This window comes from Dasypus novemcinctus, chromosome 10, assembly GCF_030445035.2.
Source record: "Dasypus novemcinctus isolate mDasNov1 chromosome 10, mDasNov1.1.hap2, whole genome shotgun sequence".
Lineage (NCBI taxonomy): Eukaryota > Metazoa > Chordata > Mammalia > Cingulata > Dasypodidae > Dasypus > Dasypus novemcinctus.
The window spans coordinates 1576517-1589311 of record NC_080682.1 but is presented as its reverse complement, the minus strand read 5'-3'; the positions used below and the strand labels follow the sequence as shown (position 1 = coordinate 1589311).

Here is a 12795-nt window from a genome sequence, read left to right as displayed (position 1 = left end):
TTCAAAAATGCAAATTACAAGGAAAAGAAATACCTGTTTAAAGGTATGCTAATACTCTGAGTTCTCAGGATGGTCATTTTCACAGTTACTGGAAATGTAAATAGGTAGTTACCAAGATAGTGATCTGGCAGTATTTATCAAATATTTTAAATGCATATGTCATTTCACCCAAAAATTCCACTTCTCAGAAGTAAGAACAAGGATGATTATTACATCATTTCACACTTCAGCAGTTGGTCTGAATGTCCATTAACAATGAGCTGGTGAGCTAAAGCATCTGCAGTGAGTTTTAAAAAACGAATGACTTGGAATGGTCTCTAGGGAGTACCATTAAATGAAAAAAAAAAAAAAACAAGGTACAAATCATGTAAAGAAAATGCAGCTCTTTGCCCTACCTCCGGGGAGGGGACACCGGGATTGGGACAAAGACACTCACTCTTCCTGCCTGCCTTCTGCTCCTTCTGAATTTACTGTGGCAGCAAATTGTCGGCGCCCTAATTCCAGAACCCACGACTATGTCACCTTACCTGGCAAAACGGGCTTTGCAGATGGGACTCCACTCGGGATCCTGGGATTTGGGATTTATCCTGAATTATCAGGGGGCGATGGAATCACCAGGCCAGAGCAGGAGACGTGAGCCCGGAGCAGCGGTCGGAGCGGGGCTTTGCCGGCTGTCAGGATGGAAAGGACGACGGCCGAGGACCGTGGGCGCCAGGGAGCTGGAGAAGGAAGGAAGCAGACTGCGTCAGCCACCAAAGGGCGCTGATGCGAAATACCAGAAACTGGTGGGTTTTTATGAAGGGCATTTATTTGGGTAGGAGCTGACAGATACTAGGCCATAAAGCGTAAGTTACTTCCCTCCCCAAAGTCTATTTCCAAGTGTTGGGGCAAGATGGCTGCTGACGTCTGCAGGGCTCAGGCTTCCTGGGCTCCTCTGGGCTCAGCTTCTCTGGTCCCTCCACAGGGTCAGCTGTAGACTATGAGGCGAATGGCTCTGTCTCTCTCCCTGGGGTTTCTGCCGTGCCTAAGGAGCCATCTCTACTCCTCTGTGTTCTTCTCCTGGCTCAGGTCCTCTCTTTCTGGGGCTGCCTTCTCTCTCCTCCGTGACCTTACTTCCTGGGGCTCCAGCTCAAGACTCCAGCATCAAACTCCAACATCAAAACTCTAACGTCAAAATCTCCAGCATCAAAAACCCCCACCTCTGTCCCTTGCCTTTTATCTGTGAGTCCCCACCGCCAAGGGGAGGGACTCAAAGCCCTACTGACACGGCCCAGTCAAAGCCCTAATCATAACTCAATCACGCCCAGGTCGGAGCAGTTTACAAACACAATCCAGCAGCTATTTTTGGAACTCATAACCACCTCAGTCTGCTCCTGGACCCTCCCTCGAGCCTTCAGCGGAAGCAGCCCCACACACCTTGATTTCAGCTCAAGAGACCCAAGTCTAACCTCTCACCCACCGAGCTGTAAAGTAAATGTGTATTGCTTTAAGCCTGTAAATTCATAGTAATTTGTTACAGTAGCAGTAGGAAACTAATGAACTTACTATGTGTGGTTTGACCTATCAAAAATAAATCGATAATTTAAAATACATACTTATCAACACTTTAAATACACACCTAGTACCTAGCAATTAGCCTTCAAGAAGCATGTTCAAGGGGGAAATGTGTGAGTAAACACAAAGATACACACACAAGGAAAGCTCCCACAGCATGGTTAAAAAGAGAAGGAAATTGAGATCGATATGAATAAATGTGTAAGAAGAATTTGTCAAAGGAAAGATGGCACATCCTTGGCATGGAACCCTGTCCATCAGTACAAGTCATCTTTAAATGTTTTTAAACTCAGATATATAGTTTAGGCAAAACGGCAGTTTTCACCACAAACCTGTAGCTAAGAGGGTGCTGTTTAACCAGCAGTAAGGGGTCATAGCAGGCCTGGCAAGCTGAGACACCACCTGCCTGTGTTTTCACTCAACAAGGTTGGAAAACTCGTGGACACTGTAACCAGCGTTGGGCAGCATTTGCGTTCGGTCACACGGCGTCACAGCTGTTCTGGCAGGCGAGGGTGAGGGGCTGACCTCACTTCAGAAATGTCAGCGTCAGCAGGACATTGTCATGCGCGGCTCACACCCTCAAGCTCACCAGAGCAAAACTTCCTCCATCTCTGAAGGGGACTCCTGCGTGTCCCACAGGGTCACCCACCATGAGAACACATTTAACCCACCTGCCAGCTGGCACTTCTCTTTTTTTTTTTAAAGATTTATTTTATTTATTTATTTCTCTCCTGTTCCCCCCCGCCCCGGCTGTCTGTTCTCTGTGTCTATTTTGGTGCATCTTGTTTCTTTGTCCGTTTCTATTGTTGTCAGTGGCACGGGAATCTGTTTTTCTTTTTGTTGCGTCATCTTGTGTGTCAGCTCTCCGCGTGTGCGGCACCATTCCTGGGCAGGCTGCACTTTCTTTCACACTGGATGGGTCTCCTTATGGGTGCACTCCTTGCGCGTGGGGCTCCCCTACGCGGGGGACACCCCTGCGTGGCACGGTACTCCTTGCGTGCATCAGCACTGCACATGGGCCAGCTCCACACGGGTCAAGGAGGCCCGGGGTTTGAACCGCCGACCTCCCATGTGGTAGGCGGATGCCCTAACCACTGGGCCAAGTCCGTTTCCCAAGCACTTCTCTTTAGAGACACTGAAGTCCATGTAAGGCTGCTCAAGTCTTGCAACCTGCATTCAATATTTTAAGGACTCTAAAATGCATTCTAAAAGACTCAGAAGGGAAACATGTATGCGAGTGCTAAGCACAAAGTGTATTCAGAAGTAATTAAAACACAAGTATACCTTCTTAACTGCAATTTTTTTTGAGGTACTAGGGCCAGGGAATGAACCCAGGACCTACTTTGTGGGAAGCTGGCACTCAACTACTGAGCCACTTCAGGTCCCCCAAGTTGGTTTTTTCATTTGTTTGCTTTTCTGTTTTTAGGAGGCACCAGGAACCAAACCCAGGACCTCTCGTGTGGGAAGCAGGTGCTCAACCGCTCAAGTCACATCTGCTCTCCTTAACTACAATTTGGAAAGATATTTTTTAACATTACAGTTAAAAAGTGAAGAAGTATAGCCTCCTGGGTTGACCATAAAGTATAATTGCTTTTTGGCTTCTTTAAATTTATGTATTAGAGACTAAAAGAAAATTCCCATAAAATTAATAGAATTTGAAATAAACTTGATAAAATGAGCAATGAAATCAATAGAAATTATTTTGACATTAAGATACAAATAGTAACAAAATTTCCAGGTCATACCAATAGCGGAATTCATGAGGACGAGGAGATAAACTTCAAATAGAGATTAACAGATAGACTCATGAATTATTTTATAATTCAATGTAATGTATGATAGTGAATCATATGCTGTTTTGACGTCAAATACTGACACTGCCAAAGAGGGCGTTATTCACAGATGTGTCGCTGGAGGTAATTAAGAATATCTGAGATTAGATAATGCACAAAAAGAAAAAATTGCTGGTGTCCAGAAGTTTTACAGCACACATGTGAAAACAATTGAGATTTCCCAAATTAGACAAGAAACCTAAAACTTTACATAACAACACCATGAAGATTTTCAAACAACCCATAAAAAAGAAATTTCTAGCAGCCGTGATAGAGGAAAAACTAAAATAACTTTCTTTTCTCTCTCTAGAAAATAAAATTATAAAATTGCTGTCCTATAAAGAAATGAGCAAAGAGTATGTAGTCAAAAAATACAGGTGAAAAAATATCAGAGTGTGGGCAGTGTCAGGAAATTGATTAAACGTTGTTTTTGCGGATTTGGTGTTTGTGGTGTTTGTCCGATTCTTTAAATCACTACTTTGCTATGATTTCTTTTCTTATTCTAATTATTAACAACATATACACATACCTTTTCCGAGTTGGGCTTCCAAAACCAGAGGAATCATCTTCTTGAAAGTAAAGGAGTTTATGCTTAAAACGAAACCAAATTTTCTTTTTTTTTGCAAGAACTGGTGAAAGAGGACTTTATTTACATCTTAATGTGTCTTCAAAAAAGAAAGGAAAGCAAATACCACAATATGTTAACAGTTCTTCCAAATGGTGGGAATGTGGATATTCATTATTGTTTGTCCTTTTCTGTTATTTTCTCAAGTTTTCACTCACTTCCTCTGGTGTTTAGCCACATACTCTTTTGCAATACTGGCAGAAAACACTGGTAGTGCTAACAGTGACAAACAGTGCAATACTGGACTTCATACGTGATTTAAATGCTGTTCAAAATAAATGTTGCCTATGCATGATTTTAAACTTAACTGACAACTTTAGTATTAATCTTCTTTTAAGACTAGACTGACAACATTCATTAACATGATAACTTAAAAAGCACACTACATATAAAACACTTTCTTCCTTTATCTTTACGGATTTTTGAAGGACCAATCTTTTGGGCAAAATTAAGGTAATGAAAAATGCCTTTCCTCTAGCGCCATCTGGTGGAGAGAAGCAGCAACCTCATCTGAACCTTCTATAACTTAACCACAGAGTGGATTATCACAGCAGTTTTTTTCAGTGACGCCTCCTCTTTTAATCTGAGGTTACAATGTAGCACACTATCTACCACTGTTTACTTTCTTGAGAGCTTTCTTCAATTTTTTTTAGGAGTACCAGGGATTGAACTCAGGACCTTATACAAGGGAAGCAGGCGCTCAACCACTGTGCTACTGCCACTCCCCCTTCTCAAACTTTAAATCCTCAGTTTATAGGTTAGATAAGAGGCACGTGGCTATTTCACCCGTGTTCTCTTAGCTAAACTTTCTCTTTTAGGCTTCATGGTTTCCACTGGTTTGCCTTTAACAAGACAAACTACTCACTGAGAAGAGTTGCTCTTTATCTTCTCCTACTCAGAGATTCCATCTTTTAATTTTTTTTTATCAAATGATGCCTGAACTTCTGTTCCACATCAGACCATTCCAAAATCATAATCTGCATCCATCCACATTCCAAACCGTCTGCAAAAATAAAAATTCCCAACAGTTAATTCCTATACGAAAGAATTCAGTGTCATTTTTCTTTACATAAACATGATGGCAAGAACTTTTCATTTAAAGGATAGAACATTTTTTACATAGCATATCGTTACTACAAGTATAGAGTGGGAGTTACAGAATAAATCAGTTTTTCTCTTAAACACTGTTTGAGATCGTAAAAAGCATACAGTATCTTACCATGAGCCAATAAAACAGGCTAGATTTTCAGAGTAAAGAAAAATATCAACATAGGAAAAAGGAAAGAAACACAGGAACAGGGTAATATCCCCCCTTTTACAATAACGCTTCCTTCATCCACATACAATCTGGGGAAGGAGCTGAGCAGGGTGGAGAAGTTACTCTGGAAAATGCCAACTGTCCTCAAACAAACAAGTCATTTCTAAATAGTTTTCCATTAGTGTTTTATGTGGCTATGATTCCATTCAAACTCGATAACCTGCTATAACAGAAGGCTTTTCCACTGTCTGCAAATCAGCACTAGCAGAGGGCGGACATAGAGCCAAAGGCACTCCCCTCGGAGGCTCGAAATGGCTAGATTTTTTTTTTTTTTAATTTTTTTATTTTTTATTGACTTTGTAATAATATTACATTAAAAATATATATGTGAGGTCCCATTCAACCCCACCCCCCCACCCCCCCTCTCCCCCCCCCCAACAACACTCGTTCCCATCATCATGACACATCCATTGGATTTGGTAAGTACATCTTTGGGCACCTCTGCACCTCATATACATTGGTTCACATCATGGCCCATACTCTCCTCTATTCCATCATGTAGGCCCTGTGAGGATTTACAATGTCCGGTGATTACCTCTGAAGCACCATCCAGGGCAGCTCCATGTCCCGAAGACGCCTCCACCTCTCATCTCTTCCTGCCTTTCCCCATACCCTTTGTCCATTATGTCCACTTTTCCCAATCCAATGCCACCTCTTCTATGTGGACACTGGATTGGTTGTGTCGAAATGGCTAGATTTTGACGTCCACTTAAACCTGACGGGTTCCCGTCACCGTTTAGAGGCTCCCGTGGGTGCACACCGACCCCCTAATTGTTGGTCTAACCTCATTCCTTCCTCAAGTTTATGATAAAGAGGCGAATCCTCAGCTGGGACTGACAGATGCCAGCTCAGATTTGCTCACAGGGACTGCCAAGGAACACTTAAGGCCGTCAGAAAAGAAGCAAACAGGCACATCACCAACTCCACGGCCCCCGCGGAGAGCCTGGCCTCCAGCCCTGCAGGGCCGCGTTTGAGTTAAACTCAGATCCAAGGCTTTTCACTAAAGGAAATATTTCTGCTAGTAGAGTTGCTGGCTGTGCCTTGTGAGATGTTTGTTTTCTTTTTCTCTTTTGAGAAATTTTTATTTATCAATTTATATCACTATCTGGAGGTATCAAAATATACACTGACATTGAACAAAGAGACAAACACAAAAACAATTACAACACACCAACGGAAGCAAAGTTTATAATTTGACTCATAATTCTTACTTTATTTTTTTGGTATAATTGTTTTTAAACTCTCCATCATGTCACATGTTAGATTGTACTGCTTTAAAGGCTTCTTCTGAATTGGGGGGAACCATTGAATATGGGAGAATGTCAGGTATATGGTTGAAACTACACTGCTGAGAAAACTCTTTAGAAAATAGAAGGATCACGTGTTGAAGGTGCTTAAGCGGGCATCTGGCACCGGGCAGGCTTCTAGGGGATGTGTGAGGCTCATTTGTCACAGTGTGGTACATCACTGGGTGGAGACCCTTACAATGAGTGTGAAGGTGCACCCACATCCTGGGGAGACCTGAAGGCCCAAAGAGAGGGAAGCGGGGCTCCCTGTTAGAGCAGTCTAGTACACCAAGCCCTCGGCATTGTTGCAGTATCTGTAAATCTGGTTCCTCGGATAGTGAAGGTTGAGTGTCACGGTGGGCCCTGAGGGGAGGGGAGAGAGGTACAGCATGGATGGGAGCAGGGAACTGGGGGGCAGTGGAAGTGCTCCACAAGGTCATGCAGTGATGGACGTGTCAACGTACATCTAGCGCGTATAAAAGTCTATAAACTAAAATGTAAACCATAATGTAAAACAGAAGGAAACTAAAAATTTAGAAATTTGTACAGTCTAAAATATAAACAATAATGTAAACCAAAACAGAACCATGTTTGATAGCTGTGTTTCAAAATTTGTACATCGGTTGCAGCAAATATAACATGAACATGTAAAGAGATCATAGCTGGGGAAAAGGGAAAAAGGTTTGATGTTGGATATCTGGGAGTCGTCTATACTGTGTATGTGAATTACTGTGATTTATACTTTTTTTAAGACAAAATTAAAAATTGGAAGAAAAAAGAAAAGAAAGGATGTAGACACTGAGGAAGAAATGAAAATATCTTGCCACTGTACGTACAGGGCAACACCTGTTACAGTGATGAAAAGCAAAACGTTAGAAACAAAGCTTTATAATATTTTTCATTTTATTAATACACCAATTTATTTTTACTTTATTTTAGTATTTCTAAATTACTATGTATTCTATTTCTAAACTTGAAACCCATCACTGTATTTCAATTTCCTGTTGATTGAATTTGGCAATATATTAGGATTCATTGTTGAAGAAGTTTTGGATCTCAGAGAGGTTCAACTGTGGCAGGGGAGGAACACTGATGTGGGCTGTTATTGATGGGGGCACATGGGTGGGGGGGAGTTCTCCCGGGTAAGTATATAGGGAACATAAATATGTCAGGATGTATGTTGGGTATTTTTATAGTAGTTACAGTTACAAATGTCAACTGAGGGAGTGCAGAGTTCCCACCCAGAGGAGTGCTGTCACATTCCCCAATGGAACAAAATAATCCCCCAAGTGCAGCGGCAAAGACCAACAAAGAAGGATGGTCCAGTAATGAGCCCTTGATACTGATGGCTGTGCTTATAAACCTGTGTGCCTGAAAAATGAACTAGGCCTAGAGCTGCAGGGTGCCTAAGAGTTACCTCCTGAGAGCCTCCATGTTGCTCAAATGTGGCCTCTCTCTAAGCCAAACTCAGCATGTAAATGCATTACCTTCCCCCCAAAGTGGAACATGACTCCCAGGGATGAGCCTGCCTGGCACCGAGGGATTACTACCAAGCACTAACTGATGATGCAACTAGAAAGAGACCTTGAATAAAAGGTTCAACTCAGACCAGTAGAATATCTCAGCCCACATGTTTGATCAAGTATTAAAAACTGCTCTTTGGCCTTGAATAAAAGGGGGAAATGGCAAAGACAAATGAGTTGATATGGCTAAGAGTCTTCCAAAAAGAGTTGGGAAGTTATCAGAGGGGTTGTGCTTACGCACACCTCAGCAGGACCCCAGAAAAAACCAAATTAGAAACAACCCTAGGTACTGGTTCTCCTGAAGGCTACGAAGACCCACGAGGTATATAATCATGGCAGATGGATCTGGAGTTCTGTGCCATGTCAGAGGGCCCTACTTTGGAATTTGTGCTCCTGAGTGTGACGGAGCTGGACTCAGATGTGACTTTTTGGGATTTTGAGTTGCCTTCATGATATTGCAGGGTCAGATGCTGGACTTTATATATCCTGCCCTAACCCACTGAATGTACTGGGGGAGAGTGTGAACTACAGGGTAAACTATCATCCACGTGGTGCAGCAGTGCCCCACAATGTCTTCACCTAGTGCGATGAGGGTGCCGCAATGATGAGGGAGGTTGTTGGTGTGGGAGGAGTGGGGTGGGGGGGTGGAGGGTATACAGGAACCACTTATATTTTTTTAGTGTAACATTTTTGTGTGTGATGTATATATCTTCAAAAAAATACAATTTGCAAAAATGATGTGGTAGGAAGTGGGTTATATGGGAACCTCTTATGATTTTTGTTTTCTAATGTAACATTCCACGTGATCTACTAATTTTTAAAAATTTAAAAAAAAGATTTCTTTGGAATCCATGTTGCCCACTTCTTTCAGGGTCAGCTGACAAAGAAAGTCACAAAGGTCTTTTCCTGCATTTTGGCCTGGTCCCACGCATCTGCTCACTGCGGCCGCAGGCAGCGCACCCCGCCCGCACGTTCTCCCCGGGGCCCTGGGCTCGCTCAGTGCCTCGCCTCCCGCAGCCCCGTGTTTCCTTTCTCCAAGGCTTAAAGCATCCTTGACTGTCATCATACAGCAAAATGCGCTTTTCTCCAAAGTCCCGTGCAGGATCTGCTCAGTCCTCACGAGGTCGCTGGAGGAAACGTGGGTAAACCCGGCGTGATTAAGAAATATGCCCGGGGCATGTTTGAGTCCAGCTTCTGAAAGCCGCTTGTTTACTCCTAGCCCTTGAGGTATTTTCCCCTCGTTAAACCTCCTTTCTCCACGCCGAACAAGGGGCAGAGCGCAGCGGGTCACCGTCCCCGGACCCGGGGGTTGGCAAGGAAAGGCCCCGGCTCGGCGCCCGCACCCCAGCACCCCCTGCCCCGCGCCCTCGACCTCCGCAGACCCCCCTCCAGCCCCAGCCCGGCTCCTCCGCACGGAGCAGGAGCCCCAGGCGCCCCCCGGTGGCCACTCGGAGAAAGCCAGCGGCTCCGGCCCAGGCCAGATGGGCAGCGCCCGGGCGGGGGACACAGCCCGTCCATCCTCCCCGAGAAAGCTCTCACTGAACAGCCAAATCGGGTGTTTATGCATAAACATCTTCATACTATCGTCTTAAAATTTTATTTATTTTGAATTATGGTAAAACATATGTAACATAAAAATCATTCTCACCATTTGTGACTTTGTGACATTTCAATAAAACGATCAGAGTGTGCAACTTTTTAAAAAAACTTCTCTAAAAAGTACTTATTTTTAAAAGATGGAAAAAAAAAGTCAAATTAATGAAATAGCAGCATTCACCATCCTTTTCTCCTCAAAAATAACAAAAATAGAACATACCAGGCCCAGGCATGTTGCAAGCAAATTCTATAAAATATCCGAGAAACGGGTCGCGCCGGTGCACCAGCTGCTCCACACGCAGAGGGCCGGGGCACGGCCTCAACGCCCGGTGGCCCCACAAAACGGGGTCCAGCCGGGAGGCAGGTGCCCCGCGGGGGCCACTCTGCGTAGCCCCGAAGGAGCCGCCGAGGGCAGCGCGGGCCGGGCAGGGCACCCGCGGCGGGCGCCTGTCGGGCTGGCCCCCGCGGCCCCGCACTCCTCCCTCCCCTTTCTGTCTGTCTGAATCTTTCTAGCCCGGGCCGCTCCGCTCCCTGCCTCTCCCGGGCTCTGGGACACGGTGACAGCAGAGGGGCAGGGCCGCTCCTTCAGCCCGGAACCTTCAGAGACCCCCCAGTCCTGGGCTGGGGCAGCCACGGCCAGCGCTGCCAGCTCTCCGCCTGCTCTCACCTGCAGTTCTGGAAGCTTCCACTGCCCACCTCCAGAAGGGAGAAGAAGATGGAGAACGGGCCCCGGAGCCTGTTCCCGAAACGCTGCGGGCGCCCTCCCTGTCTCGGGGCCTTGGTGCTCGCTCCCCACCTAGAATGTCCCAGTCTTTAGCTGGGTGGCAGCTTCAGATAAGCCTCTCTGACCGTGCTGACCAAGTGCCCCGCACACGCCCACACGCGCCCCCACCCAGAGGGAGCCCCCCACCTTCCCCCCAGCCTCGGGAGCAGAGCCGCGTGAGCCATGGGGCGAGACGGCGAGAAGGAGAGAGGCTGGAGCCGGCCTGGTGCTCTGGGGCGTAGCTCACGGCCGAGCCCCATTGCAGCCGCCCGGCACCTCCGATTCGGACCGTTTTTCGTACCTGAGGCCCAAGTGTTTCATCCTTGGGCTGCTCCTGGCTGGGGCTCAGCCCCCCTGGCTGGCGGGCGCCCGCTCTGCCCCCCCAGCTGAGCTCTCCTGGACGGCCACCCCAGCCCGCCCGTGCTGTCCCTTGGCTGAGAGCTGTCCAGCAAGAAGCACAAGCTCTGGCCCCTTCTCTATGGCCTGGACACAGACGGAAGCTGCCCTGGTGGAGACAGCTGCCGGGGGTCCCCCAAGCAGCTCACCCCCTCCCTCCAGAAGCCCGGGCTCTGCTCAGCCACAGGCTGTGCCCGCCTTCCGTGCTCTCACGGCGGATAGAGAATTCTGGAAGCAGACCGCAGCCCAGAGTCCCACCTGAGGACACGGCTGCCTCGGGTGACGTGCTGCCCGTGGGGCTGCGGAAACTTAGCCCAGGGCGCTGAGAGCACAAATAACGAACTTCTTTCCAAGACCCGGTCCGACGATCACAGCAACAGCTGTGGAAGTTACAAGGAGTGCAGCTGGCGGGACAGAGGAACGGCCAAAGGCCCACGACACAAACAACGGGCAGAGGCCGCCTGCCTGAGCTCTGAGAGGGACATAAAGGCTCCCGGCACAGGGGCCCACACCTGAGCCTTCCCTCCCCACCTGCTCCACCCTCGACCCCCCAGAACCAGGGGCTGCTCGGGCTGCTCCGGAGGCTGTGGGGGCTGCGGCTCCTGTGGGGGCTGTGGCTCCGGCTGCTGTGTGCCCGTTTGCTGCTGCAAGCCTGTGTGCCGCTGTGTGCCAGCCTGCTCCTGCGCCAGCTGTGGCAAGGGGGGCTGCAGCTCCTGTGGGGGCCTCAAGGGGAGTTATAGCTCATGTGCAGGCTACAAGGGGGGCTGCAGCTCCTGTGGAGGCTGCAAGGGGAACTGCGGCTCCTGTACCTGCTCCCAGTCCAGCTGCTGCCAGCCTGTGAGCTGCTGTGTGCCAGCCTGCTCCTGCGCCAGCTGTGGCAAGGGGGGCTGTGGCTCCTGTGGGGGCTGCAAGGGGGGCTGTGGCTCCTGTGGGGGCTGCAAGGGGGGTTACGGCTCCTGTGGGGGCTGCAAGGGGGGGGCTGTGGCTCCTGTGGGGGCTGCAAGGGGGGCTGCGGCTCCTGTGGGGGCTGCCAGGCTGGTTGTGGTCAGTCCAGCTGCTGCAAGCCCTGCTCCTGCCAGTCCAGCTGTTGTGTCCCCATTTGCTACCAGTGCAAGGGCTGAGGCTCTGGCCATGGACTTCAGGTTTTTCCCAATGACCGTAAGTGGTGAAGCTCCTGGTCCCTTTGTCCCCCTGCAGACACGTCCTGTCCCTGCAGACCCCTCTTCTGCATCTCCCTGTGTCCAGCACAAGCCACCCACAAGCGGCCCCTTCTCACCCCCCTACAGGAAGGAGAAATTCCAGCTCAGAGATGCCCCTGCTGCGCCTCGGTGCTGGACCTCGGCTCTCCCGCTGCCTCCCTGCCCGCCGACCCCATCCTGGCTTTGGGTCTCCAGTGCTTGGCCCGGAACAGCCCCTACTTGGCTTCTCCAAAGCGGGAGCTAGGACCTGCTTACTGCTCTGCATCTCAGGTCGGCCCAGCAGGGGCTTCCTCCCTGTTGGGGTCCATCTTCTGTTAAAGTAAAAATGAACTTCAGGTCAATGAAAGGTTCTCCTCTCACTGCAAACAATCCTATTCATGTGCGATTCTTTCATTTCAGCATCTTTCCTACAATTACAGCCTGAAAGGCGGGCAAGGGAATGCTTCGGGGCAGCGTGGTTTTGTGTCTTGGCCACTGCTGTCCAGCAGGGAGGCCTTAGGCAACTGCATTCTCTCTCACCTGCCTCAGTTTCCCCAACCCAATGGAAAGGGAGTGGTCATATGGGTCCCACCTACTCTGAAAATCCTATTCTGAAAGTAAAGGGTGGGCCACAGGTTCCTTTTTGGGGCTACACTGATACAGGTGTGCCTGATGAGGCTGGAACTTGTACCCAAGACTATCAGACTGCAAATATCCATTCACC

General features: G+C 48.0%; 1 long non-coding RNA gene across 1 annotated transcript in view; it reads right to left on the bottom strand.

Annotated features, from left to right (window-relative positions):
- The window catches only part of LOC111760460 (uncharacterized), a 43049-nt gene extending 38924 nt beyond the window's left edge, over nt 1–4125 (bottom strand). Inside the window, exons 1-2 of the long non-coding RNA XR_002794137.3 lie at nt 3916–4125; nt 528–719 (exon numbers count right to left, since the gene is read on the bottom strand). This is a non-coding gene — a long non-coding RNA (uncharacterized lncRNA). The remainder of the gene's footprint in view (nt 1–527; nt 720–3915) is intronic.
- Between the last annotated feature and the right edge of the window lie 8670 nt (nt 4126–12795).